Here is a 12,830-nt window from a genome sequence, read left to right as displayed (position 1 = left end):
TGTAATATCCTAGAATAGTCTAGGTTCCAAGGAAGAAGGTGAAACTCTTGCCAGCTATGTGCATGGGGAACACTCCCACACCCATGTGCGTATAGGGCCAGCTTAAGTATTTTGAGTATAACTGCTTTACTCTATAATTTTTGCCAACTACACAAAAGAATTGTACTAAGAAGGAAAAGCTTCACACTCAGATTCCTCTTAGGGAATTTATTTTATTATTTCTGAAGCCTGAAATCATTCAAGCCAAATAATAAATAAAAACAAACTGGCAGCAAATGGGAGATAGAAGAAAAGGAAAGAAATGGAGACAGAGAAGGAAGAGACTCCAGTTCCAACATATTACAGTGCAAGGATTAGAGAAATTTTATCATGTCTATTGTTGGTCAGCAACCTGCGCTATAAAGAAAACTCTGGAAAGACTGTGGGTCAAAGTCAGCAAAGGCTTCCTGCTAAAAAGGGGCCCTGCTGTGTGAGTAATGTAGAGGAGACGGAGAAGAGTCCAGGGAACTGGGCACAGCACTGGGCAGAGGGCGGGGGAGGAGTTGGAGCTGGAGGCCAGGGCCCTGAAGGAAACGTTGGAGCTACGATAACCAGGTTGTTGCAGGGTGAAATGCAAAATAACACAAAACTACCAAAAAGGATACTTGGATTATCTATCATCTATCTATCTATCTATCTATCTATCTATCTATCTATCTATCTATCTATCATCTATCTATCTATCTATCTATCTATCATCTATCTATCTATATCTATCTATTTTGTGGAACCTGGTGAAAGGGTTGAGTTTTGCATCAAAGTTTGTATGAAGCTGAAAAGGATCCCATGAAGACGGGGAAATTCCTATATCTGCATTATGGTAGGAACTGAGTCTCTTAAAAGGTTATAGTAGGATTTGGGTCTCGATGTAATAAAATTTTTAATGTATATAGCGGGAGGAAACAAATACTTTTTTTCAAGAAAAGATGGAAAAACTAGAGAAACAACATTACAAAATGTCGTTGTTTAACCAGGGACTCTTTTCATAGCCTCCCCAGTGACTTCAGTTAGGGACATTGGCTCTGAATAATGCTGATAAGTATTGAAGGTATTGGTCCCATCTCCCAGGACCACCATCAGTAGGAACAGAATTAATACTTGCTAATCAGCCCAGCATTGCATTGCCTTAAGCAGTACAGGTGGCCACATCTAGATGAAATGCAGAAATCACACATCCCTTCTGTTTCTGTGTGTTCTTGCCTAGTAATCTATAATTCTCCTGGCTATAAACTGTTCCTTCCTAGCAACAACATACCACGATTTCACTGGCCGTTCTTATTCATTAATACCAGCTGCTTAGCAGCGCCTGAAGGTATCCGGAGAAATATGTGTAGATGTTTTTACCATATGGTTTGTTAAGAGCCGATGAAGCCCTTTCACATGAAGCTGGGGCTGGCCAGGAACAATGTGCACATCGCGGGGTCCAGCGAAGTGAAAAGAGGGTCAAGGCTTCCCAAAAAGAAGAATTATTTTCTCTTTGTCACTTTTGACTTATGACCTTCTTTATTCCTAGTTATTTAGGCTATCTAAAAATATCCCAGGCCACGTCGCCACTGTAAATTTTTAAAATGTGTTTCATAGCATTGAGCCCAAAGGCAGGAGGTATGATAACTCTTTCAACACAAACAAAATCTCTTGTTCCAGAATTGTTTCAGGTGGATAGTTATTGACACTACAGTTGCTTGAGAGTCATGCCCAACAATAAGGTTTTATCAGAGATGTTTCTATTATGTGAAACTTATTCAATTTTTTTATTAACTGGTGAGTGCCTATTCTGGTCCAGACACTACATTATGTTCTGAGGACACCATGGTGAAAGCGTTCCTAAGTTGCCGGCTCTAGGGGAACATAAATGCAGAGTCAATGACTTGAGTGCAGTGAGTCTGATGAAGAGGACAGAAGGGTACATACAACAGTGGGCCTAACCCGGTCTGCGGAGACAGAGAAGGTGATTCCTGGAGGAAGTGATACCCAACCAAGGCTTACTAAGACAAAAGTGCTGGAGTTAGCTAACAGAGTGGGAAGAAGAGTTTCCCAGGAAAGGGGAACGTGTGCATGAGCAAAAGCCCTGAGTAGCAAAGATAATGTCTGTTCAAGTCACTTGCAAATATTTAATGTGGCTGGAGCTGAGTGTTGTGTGAGGGATGGTGAGCGATGAGTCTGGACAGGCAGACACTGCTCCGACCAAGGAAAGGATATTTGATTTTATGCTAAAGGCAGCGGGAAGTCATGGGAGCAGGAGAGTGATGCGATCAGATACACATTTTCTAATGATCACTGTGGGGAGGAGGGCAGGAAGAGCGGATAAGTTGCCGATGGCCTGGACTAAGATGGTGGTTTTGAGGATGGAGAGAAGTTGCAATCCTGAGGTACGGGAATGACAAATTGCATTTTAGTTCCCAGGTACTGATTTCCCCATTTGCCAAATATCTCCAGTTCCCAAACCACACACATTATTCATTTCATTCTCTCTGTGCTAAGAAGGCCCTGCCAGGTACTGGAAGCCATGGCTTTGGATAATGATGAGGGCCAGCTGTCAGAGCAAATGGAACTGAAGCAGACCAGTGCCAAGCCTAATGGACTAGAAAAATGAAACTTCCTGTGGGATCAGAATGGAAGTGACAGCAGGGTAAAAGAAAGAAGCGGATGGAACAAAGAATCACTGGTCACCCCTTAACCTGGACCCCAAACAGTGCTGAGAGGCACACTCCTTTGATCAGTGCTGTGTGCACCAAGGAAGTCTTACACAGCCAGACTTCCTTCTGCAATATGGATCTTAAAGCCTTGCTGAATTCAATTACCCAAGACACACTCTCTGCCATGAATATCTAAGAAACAAAGAGCAGAAAACCGAGTAAAAGCAGTACCAGAAGGTCCGCTGGGAGGCCATCTGACCGTGTGGCAGCTGGGTATGGGAGCAATCCCAAGACTAAACTGAATTCCTGACCCTCCGTATGACTCAGAGACCTAGACCCAAGCCATGGCCCACTGTCCTGTGAACATCATCGATTAACATTCAGCAAGCCCAAATTATTAACAGCAGTCATGGAATGCAGTCAGCCTTCAAGGAAAAAAGCAATGTTCACCTGAACGTAATTTTCTTAGACAAAGCAGGTGGAATCTGGCTGACGACAGGATATCCATACAGATGTTTGAAAGTTGAAGAAAGTTGATGTTAAATTGAAGAAATGTTTTGAGTGTATAATGAAACAAATCAAATGAGCAAACTTGTCCATAGGGCAACATGAGAAAGCCAAAAATACACCACGCTTATGCACTTACAGAAGCTGGTGAGTTTCTGTTAACATCGAATTATTAATTTTTTTAAGAAAAGATCAATTTGATACTGAATGTGGCTGAGGGTAAAAAGGTTTAATAGAAAGAAAACCCCAACCACTAAGTCTGCATTAACAAAACAAAAAAATAAAACAATTACATATTCACAGATAAAAACAGCACTTACACGCATACAATGTGAAGAGGACTTTTAGCCAGAATTTGCTGTTCTTAATCATCTTAGAACCATGAAAATGACTGTAGTCAATCGTGTTTGCTCCTATATGAAGTTGAGTCCTGAGTTAAAGTAAAATCACTAAGTTTCTCCTCACATCTTAGTTCAGTTTTAACATCATCAAAACTTCTACCAAAAGCACAAAATTCTTTGCTCTGGTCATTTTTTAGCCTCAGGTTAGGCAATTGAATACTTTATTGGTCAGGTAGAGAAGGAAAGTAGAGACATTAGCCTTCACTTTTTCTATGGGCTGAACTTAGGAAAAGTTGCCACTGAGATAGGACCAAAACCACATGGGAAACCTCAAGTGAGAATTGTCTAGCTGAGCAGTCAACCCACTGAATCATGAGAGATAATAAATGATTGTTTTAAGCACTACCTTTGGTATGATTTGTTACAAGAATAGGATTTTGCCAAACCTCGGTGCCGTTTTTGAGAGTTAAATTCTATAGGCCTGTAAGAGTAGCCGATAGCCATGAGTAGCTACTTAAGTTTGAGTTAAAGTAATATTTAAAATTCAGTTTCTCAGTAACACTAGCCACATCTTCAAAGCTCAACAGTCACAGTGGCTGATGGTTACCATACTGCACAGAGCCGATTATGAAACATTTTCATTATCCCAGAAAGTTCTATCAGACAGCACTATTACAGAGCAACCCAGAGGCCTGTCCATGCTTCTCTGGGGAAGGATGAGACTGAGAGGATGTTTTGACAATGAATCCTGTTGTCTTACACATAAAGCTAATTCAAAGCATAGTTCTAAGACCTGCATCTAACTGAACTGTAGAGAGAAATGAAAAACTAGGTTCAAATAAAAAACAATGTTGGTAAAACACATCCAGAATTAATTTTAAGCATAAGTCTAAAAGAAAGAAAAGAAAAAAAACTTCGTGTTAATTGCTTTCTTCCAGCAATAACTGGTCTCATTTTATCACTGACTACGGGAGAAATTCTTAGAGGGGAAAATCATCTCAAGCTTAGCCTTGCAAAGCCGAGGCGAGCATGCCACTATAATTGAACAGGACATTATGCAGAATTCATAAAGGCTTTTGCCTGACAGGGCATCATTAAGATAAATCAACTGGAAAGGAACAAGGATCCGGTACCTTGGCCTGAATCCAGAGAAAATGTTGCTTTTCATTATGAGATTCCTTTTGTTCCTTGTGGAAAATTTTGAATCTACACGGATGTAGATGTATACGTCTACATGAGAGGGAAGATAGACGGTTAGGCACGTAAACCGGTTATGCGTAGAGACTCACACGGGCACGGCTGTAGAAAGGGGATGCTTAAGATGTCATCTTTTTAAATGCCCTTGGGCAAGTCGATGTTTTTAAGGTAAAAATCAAGCTACACAATTTCAAAAGTGATGATTTTCTAATGACATTTAAGATGAGAATAAATTTAAATCAAGTGTGAGCTGAAGATTCAAGACACATGAAAATGTAAGACACAGGGTATTTCCTTTTATTTTGTGCTGGCCCAAGAGGAATGCATGCCGGGGCGCCCCCTCATTTTTTTGTCCTCAAGAATGCTGTGTATCCTCACGCACCAATAAGCCTCAACCGCCAAAGGCCTCTGTGAGGCCTGCATGCTTATTCTTTATTTCTGAACGGGGAAGGTGTACTTATAGCTTCATTTATAGATATCCTAGGACAAAAATAATGTCAGCAGAGCAGTTCCAGGTTTGGCAACGTGACAAACCAAAGAGACAGCTTTCTTGATATAACCCCCAAAAGATTTAATCATCCATATTTTCTGACGAGAAGCCACTTTTGGTTTTCTAAATAACATGTTTGCTACATGGAGCAGGGAACTCTGGAGTGGGCCTGATGGAGGCCTGAACTCCCATCCCAAGAGCTTTGGAGAGACAAGGCATTGTGTGCAAATATCGCAAGAATCGGCTAAACATACCTATTTAAATGCCATGGGAGTCTAAACTCTAGGGATCAGGTGAAGAAATAGTTCCTGTGACCACAAAGGCATACCAGAGAGCAGTGAGCCTGCTCCAGTTTCTTAGGAAAACAAGCTCAATAAAATGATCTTACATCCAGGCTATAAAGGCCTTTTTGTAGTTCTAGTTCAACACACAAATACCATACTCGTATATTCAAACCTTGCCTTTTTTTTTTTCTCTTGCCTACATTGAAATTAGAAGAAGCATATATGATAGCCAAAGGAATTGCCCTGCAACTTTAAAAAATAATTTTTAAATACCTTTGAGCTTAAACAAGGCATGGAAAATTTCAACCCAAAAGATTAAATTTGGAGAAAGTTACTAGCAGATGAGACTTAGAGTTATAATGGAAACCACATTGTAGACATTATTATAGATGAGTCATTACTAAAAATGTTGCTTTATATATATAGTAAGATATATATATATGCTTGCAATTCATTGATCAAATCTAGGCGTTATCTTGAAAATGCCCACTAATGTTTAGTGTTTGCAATGCCTTTCAACCTTCATAAGAGAAAGATACTATCTTTTCCCATAGAAGGCATTCAGTACAGCCCGGCCAGGCTTGGCTCAGCTGTTGAGCGTCGACCTAGGATCCAGGCGATTGGGGTTCGATTCCCGGTCAGGGCACATGCCCGGGTTGCGGGCTCGATCAATGACTCTCTCATCATTGATGTTTCTATCTCTCTCTCCCCCTCTCCTTTCCTCTCTCTGAAATCAATAAAGACATATATTAAAAAAAAAAAAAAGGAAGGCATTCAATACAAATTTTTGACATTGAATTAAATTTGGATTTTATTATTTTAGATTTTGTAATAACCCTACCAGTGCAAGAATTAAGATTATCTTTCTAACTACAAAGAAAAATTCTAATTTCCTTAGGTAGTGCCAACAAGATGTTAGTAATAAATGTGAATATTTAATTTGAAACCCATTTTTTAACTGAATAATTAATTTGTGTACCGATACATATTGCTGATAATGAATACCTCTAAACTACATAAAATAGACCAACATTCAGAGAATTTAGGCCTTGACTTTGTCTGTTTTGAAACTTAAATTCTCTTCCCCCATCTTCAGTAAGGGGTGGTCACAGAGGGATGGAATGGAGTAAGACTGGTCATCAAAAAGCTCTTCATTTAGTTGGTGTTACCCACCCAAAATGACTAAAAAAAGAGTCATTTGCATCTAACATAAACACTCCATTAATATAAACCAAGCACAGCAAGGAGTCAGAATGCTCCATAGCGTGTAAGTGCCATGAACCCAGGGATTTTTCTTCATTTGTTCGCTGCTATGTTCTCAGCAACTATAACATAATAGTGACTAGCACGTAATTGGTGCTTAATAAATATTTATTGAATTCTTTTGTGAATAATTAAACCACCAGCTTTATTATTTCACAAGGAACAAAGCTGAAGTTTTATGATAACAAATCTGCAGTTTATTGCAAGAAAAGAATACAATATAGCAAAAATATTTAAGTAAGAACATCCATTCCAGGCAAAGGCTGTCTCACAGCAAAGGCTGGAGAAGCCAGATGCGGTTCTGATTGTCCTTCCTCTGTACGTACCCCCACAAGACGACTTTCTCTCTCAAATGAGGAACCACTGTCACGTAGACAGAACACCTTGGAACCAGGGAACTCGAAATGAAATTTACACCCTTCTGGTCACACAGGTACATTGTCTCCATGCAATCATCCTCAGGGTTGAAGTTATTTTTTTAAATATTTTAACTGATTTTTAGAGATAGAGGAAGAGAGAGAAACATCAATGTGAAAGAAAAACATCCATCTGTTGCCTTCTTCACACCCCCTACCTGAGACTGAGCACACAACCCAGGCCTGTGCCCTGACCAGGAATCAAACTGCCAGTTATAAGGACAACGCCAACCAACTGAGCCACACTGGCCAAGGAAGGTTCAAGTTATTTTAACAGAAGGAATTTCCTTTTCTTTGGTGCTGTCTGGAGAGAATCAATCATGACCTTAGAGATGTATTTGGTCCTTGGTAACTAGTGAGGAAGCAGTCACATCTCCAGCTAGAGGGGAAGCTGAACTAGAATCTACATTTCAGGCAAGACTTCCCTTAATATTTGCAGACCTAGAGCAAAAGTGCTGGCAAAGGCCTCCAGCCAAAAACCATCACAAAGGCATCTGTAGTGTGTTGGCATTATTGACTCATTTTAATAAGAGAGAATATTCACCATGGAGAACATGGGCTTTTTTATTAAGAGGGTATGAGATGGGACTTACAGGATTTGGGCTTTTGTTAAGTGATTCTGAGAAGAGTTTAAGAAAGTGGGACTTTGCTTAGGATCGGATGCTGTCAGAAAACAGGGATAATGTTATGTGTGGGATTCTTAAAAATTCTTATATAGAAAATGAGAAGAAGAGAGTGAAAGGTAAGTTGTATTGTAAATAAGTAGCAGTCTCTCATAATAACTAAGAGAGGGAGATGTTTGGGTATTTTTCAGTTTGGAAAATGTTCTTGTATGAAGGACATGATTCCCAAGTGGTTCTGTTTCCATCTTGTTCCATCGTGGTCACAGAGGGACTGTGTCTGATGTTGGTGACTCCTACTCTCCCTAGATCTTTTATTAGTTTTTTAAAGATTTAGGGGATAGATTTTATACATCTTTGAGTCTCATATTTTTATGAGTTCCTGTACATTGAAGATTAAATTTGTTTTTCTCCTGTTAATGTTTTATATTTATTTGATTATTAGACAAGTGAAAAAACCTAGAAGAGAAGAAGAAAACAGTTTTCTTCCCCTACAATATCATACTTACATTTCTTATTTAAAGTAATGGGGAATGAGCTCCAATTAGGCATTTGTTGCACAGAGATCTAAGCTTCAGAAATGTATTTTGGATGTTAAGAAGGTTATGTACAATTTTCCTTCAATATTTCATGTGGCAGTGAGGATTTACTAATCCCCCTGTCCTATGGAATACAAGCAAAGTATCCATTTCCTTTCTTACACCTTGGAAATTAGCAAATTTTAATTGCTTCCTCATTTGGGGGACTTGATTTCATTAGAATCATGAATGTCAATGAATAAACAAAGTCAGGGGATCGCTCACTTTTCCTTTCAGTGTCAGCAAGCACCTTGGTGGCGAGCAGGCCTTTGTAATGTCGCCAAAACTTCTATGGAAGGTTGTAGATGCTGTAAAAAAATGTTATTTGCAAAGATGCTGGCTGCCAGGACTCAGTAGCCTAGAGTAACAACTTCTAAATATTTGCCGCCTGTTAGGCAAGTACTGAGATTGTGTGAATTGTTAAAATACTGTTAATAAACGGAAAATCCTGATCTTCCCCCCTTGGAGTCAAGAATGAACACACAAACATGGACAGCTTTCAGAGGTGGTCACTAAATATGCTCAAAGTTGCTGGGACCTTGTTTGGTGAAACTTCTGATTTAGACCTTGATGCTGTCAAAGACACAAAAAGATCATACTTCATAGATACAGAGAATGATAGTAGAGGAGCTGCTGTTACTTAAAATCCATCGTGTCTCCATGTGGAAACATATGAGCTGAAGGAACGTCTGTTTTTAAATGAATCAGCACATAAAGTTGGATCTGCTTAGGACATGCAGAGGACAAGGCAGACATTTGTTTCAAAATCTCTCTGTACTGTATAAACGAAAAAGGTCGTGATTCTCTGTTCTTAAATCAAATATATATAAAGTAATGGATTTTATCAATAATCTTATCTCCCATTATCCGTTTGTGGGAAGGAAAGATTATAACTGTTGATCTCAGTTTGCAATAAAACAAAGTGAATTTCTACTTGTCCAATGAGCACATTAAGGCATCTAAATATAGAAACATCCATCACACTTTAGAAGGGGCTGACAATCTACTCTATGAAACAAACATATATTTTTCTCTCCGTGGGAGAAACAAGTTTTCATAGATATGCAAGTAAACACACACAGACACCTGTATGATCTTGTATTTTCAAACTTAAGGAGCAAGTATTTGGCACATAGGTTATCTTCTATATGTTATATATTAGTTATTTCCCTCATTGAACAAGCCACATATAAAAACTGAAGCATACGCACATAACACACTCGCTTTCTTCTTCCACAAACATTCAGATTTGTGGTGTCTAAACTAAAGTAGATACTCAAATTTTTGTTTCCTTCCTTTCTTTATAAAAAAAATATAAAAATATACTATCCCTTCAGGTATTGTAACGTGATGAGGGATAGAGCACAGATGGGGAGACTTATGGCAATGAAAATGAACTTACCAGCTGCATGTGACAACAGGGCTGAGTTCACAAACCTAAGACCGAGCGTCAGAATCCAGACCAAAGAATACATATTGTGTGACAGCGTATGTATAAAGTTTGAAGAGCAGGCAAAATCCTAGAGTTTAGGATTTAGGGACGTTTGCTTCTGTGATAAAACTATAAATAAAAGCAAGGAAGTGACTTCTCCAAAAAAGACTGTGGTTTCCTTTGTGGAGAAAGGAATAAATGACTAAGGGACATGAAGGGCATTTCTGGAACACTGGCAATGTAAGTAAGCTGGTGTTTGCTCTGTAATAACGAGAGGAGAATGAACTGTGCTCGTGGGTGGGTGCACTTTTCTGTAAGTGTGTTTCATTGCATAATGAAAAGTTGGGAAAAAATAATTTGCAGATCCAATTATGTGTCAGGAGCATTTAAAAAAGACTAATACTCTCTGGTGCTCAAATTCCACTTTTGGAAATCTACATTATAGCCATAATCTCTATAAAATGTCTTATTCCTAATGACATTCACTATAAATTTATTAATGCTTTGGAAATTAATGCAACCTAAAATCCAACAATAAGAGAAATGGCTGAAAGAAATTGTGTTTTCTAACTATAAAAATAGCATAATTACAACTGTATTTTTTAAAAATTCAATCCATGGAAACGACTTGAAAGACATACAATAAAATGTTCAAAGTGAGTTTGGGGAGTGAGGTTATAGCTGATTTCTTTTCTTTGTGTTTTATCTGATAATTTAATTTCTTTTAATAGACCCCTGCCCAGTTTGGGAAGACCTTTAATACAATTCTGACTTAAGACTTATTTGTATTTGCCTGTGCAACATGTTGTAATTTCAAAAGCTTGACCTCTTCAAAGCCTCCACGAACCTATAATATAGAAAGGAATTATCATTCCCTAGTCAAGTGAAATAATAGAGGCACATGGCACTTAAGTAATTTGGCCTATGTCACACAGTAGGAAGAAGGGGAGCCAGGATTCGATCTTATTCTTAATTCAAAATTCTGAAATTCATTAAATTATACCATATCTCTATGTAGGGTTACACAAATACGATTGGCTATAAATAAGAATAACAGTAGCTAAATCCCTCTTTTAAAAAAAAAAAAAAAAAGCAGATATCATGGTAACCAGTGATTCTCAATATTTTGTGGAGAGGACACAGATGCCTGTAAGAATCTTCTGAAAACCAGAGAAAAGCACACACACATGTGCACATGTGCAATTTTTTCCATATAACTTCGGGGGGTTCATGAAATCTATGGCACCTACCCATATACCCCTGGTTTTAAACCCTGCCTACATGAACACGATTCCAGAGAGCAAGGGACTAGGCCTGAGTGTCTGAAAGGCTGGGGAAAGGCAGCTTAGTTAAGTAGAAAGGAGTTAGAACAAACTTTCTCTTCTCAAACTTCAATAAAATTTAACAACAAAGACAGTAGAAATAGCCCTGGCCGGCTGCTCAGTGGTTAGAGCATTGGCCTGAAGACAAAGGGTTGTGGGTTCGATTCCCGATCAAGGGCATGTACCTGGGTTGCAGGTTCGCTCCCCAGCCCTGGTCGGGGTGAGTGTGGGAGGCAACCAATGGATGCGTCTCTTTTACATCAATGTTTCCCTCTCTCCCCCTCCCCCTCCCTTCCTTACACTCTCTAAAAAAAAAAAAAAAAAAAATCAATGGAAAAAATTTTCTCGGGTGAAGATTAACGGAAAGAAACAAAAGACAGTAGAAGAAACAGCCCCATCTGTTGCCAGCTGCTCCCTCCTGCCCCTCTATGTCGTGTAAAAGAGAAACTGAAGGCTTTCTTTGCAATTACTTCTTCCCTGTGCCTAGTCCTGGACGCAGGACCATGGATGAACATAGAAATACAGTAAGACAAAGCTGATGCGACAGCTCCAGGCAGGAGACCAGCCTCTCTTGCTCAGATCTCCGCTGGTGAGTGGATCTGAGACACTTGGAGGAGAGAACAAAGCGGAGCCTCCGAGCCTTGACACGCTCCACGGCCCGCTCGCAGGAAGCGCAGGCCGCTGGCCGGTCGGCGTGCATGCATGCGGGGCCGCAGAGCCCAGCCGGCCCCTGGCCCCGAGCGCGCCCACTGGGTGATGGCTCTAAGCCTGTTCATGTTACACCCTACCCCACCACACCCCCCAAGACAGAAAAGTTCAGCTAAAACTGGGCGATATTTAAGGCTATAAATGTAAATATATGGAACCCTACAGGCCACAGCACAAGCTGCCCACCCTGTGCCGCACACAGGGCTGGAGGGCCAGCTGTAGCGCTTACACCAGCATCTGGTCCCGCTGTAGCCATGAACCTCATCCCCATTCCCCCGCCAGTGCTACACGAGAGAGGGATGGAAGCTCTGATGAGAATACATGGGAGGACCTCCGTAAAGTTCAGAATTAGCATTTATGAATCCCTTACTATGTGCCAGCTGCTTTCAAACATCTCACCAAACCCAAACCTGTGAGACCCTCATTTTATAAGTGACAAAACTGAAGCTCTGAAAAGTGAAGTGACTTTCGCAAGGACACACTGGCCTTGACTCCTGTCAGGGAAATAGAGCATTTGGCTCAGAGTCTTATTGAAATAAGCTGCCTAATCATAACCAGCCATGGTATACAATCAAGGACACTGTCAGTTTATGAGCTTAAAAATCAAGATCATACTTTGAGAAAATCAAGAATACTTTGCTAATGGATCCCTCCCAGACTCACCCTCCATCTGTCTTAGGAACTTAAGCATTATGAAATTGATTGCATGAGTCTTCCCTAAGGCCTCTATGCTTCTGTCTTATAGAAAATGGGGAAGGTAATATCAGACTCTTTCTTGCTTCCTAGGCTTATATCAAGAGCAAACATAAAGAGCAGCTAAAGAGGCTGGGCTATCTAGCGAGTGTTTGTCAATTCCTGGAGATGGAGGTGAAATGGAAACACCTGATAAAAAAAAAAAAAACCCAACACACATTAAAAAATGTTCTTATTGTTACTTAGTGATAGTCTTGTTTTGTTCCTTAAAAAGATTATATGGGCCTTTAGGGTTTCAGGAAGC

Source organism: Miniopterus natalensis, chromosome 1, assembly GCF_054644295.1.
Source record: "Miniopterus natalensis isolate mMinNat1 chromosome 1, mMinNat1.hap1, whole genome shotgun sequence".
Classification (NCBI taxonomy): domain Eukaryota; kingdom Metazoa; phylum Chordata; class Mammalia; order Chiroptera; family Miniopteridae; genus Miniopterus; species Miniopterus natalensis.
This window is presented reverse-complemented; position numbering follows the sequence as displayed.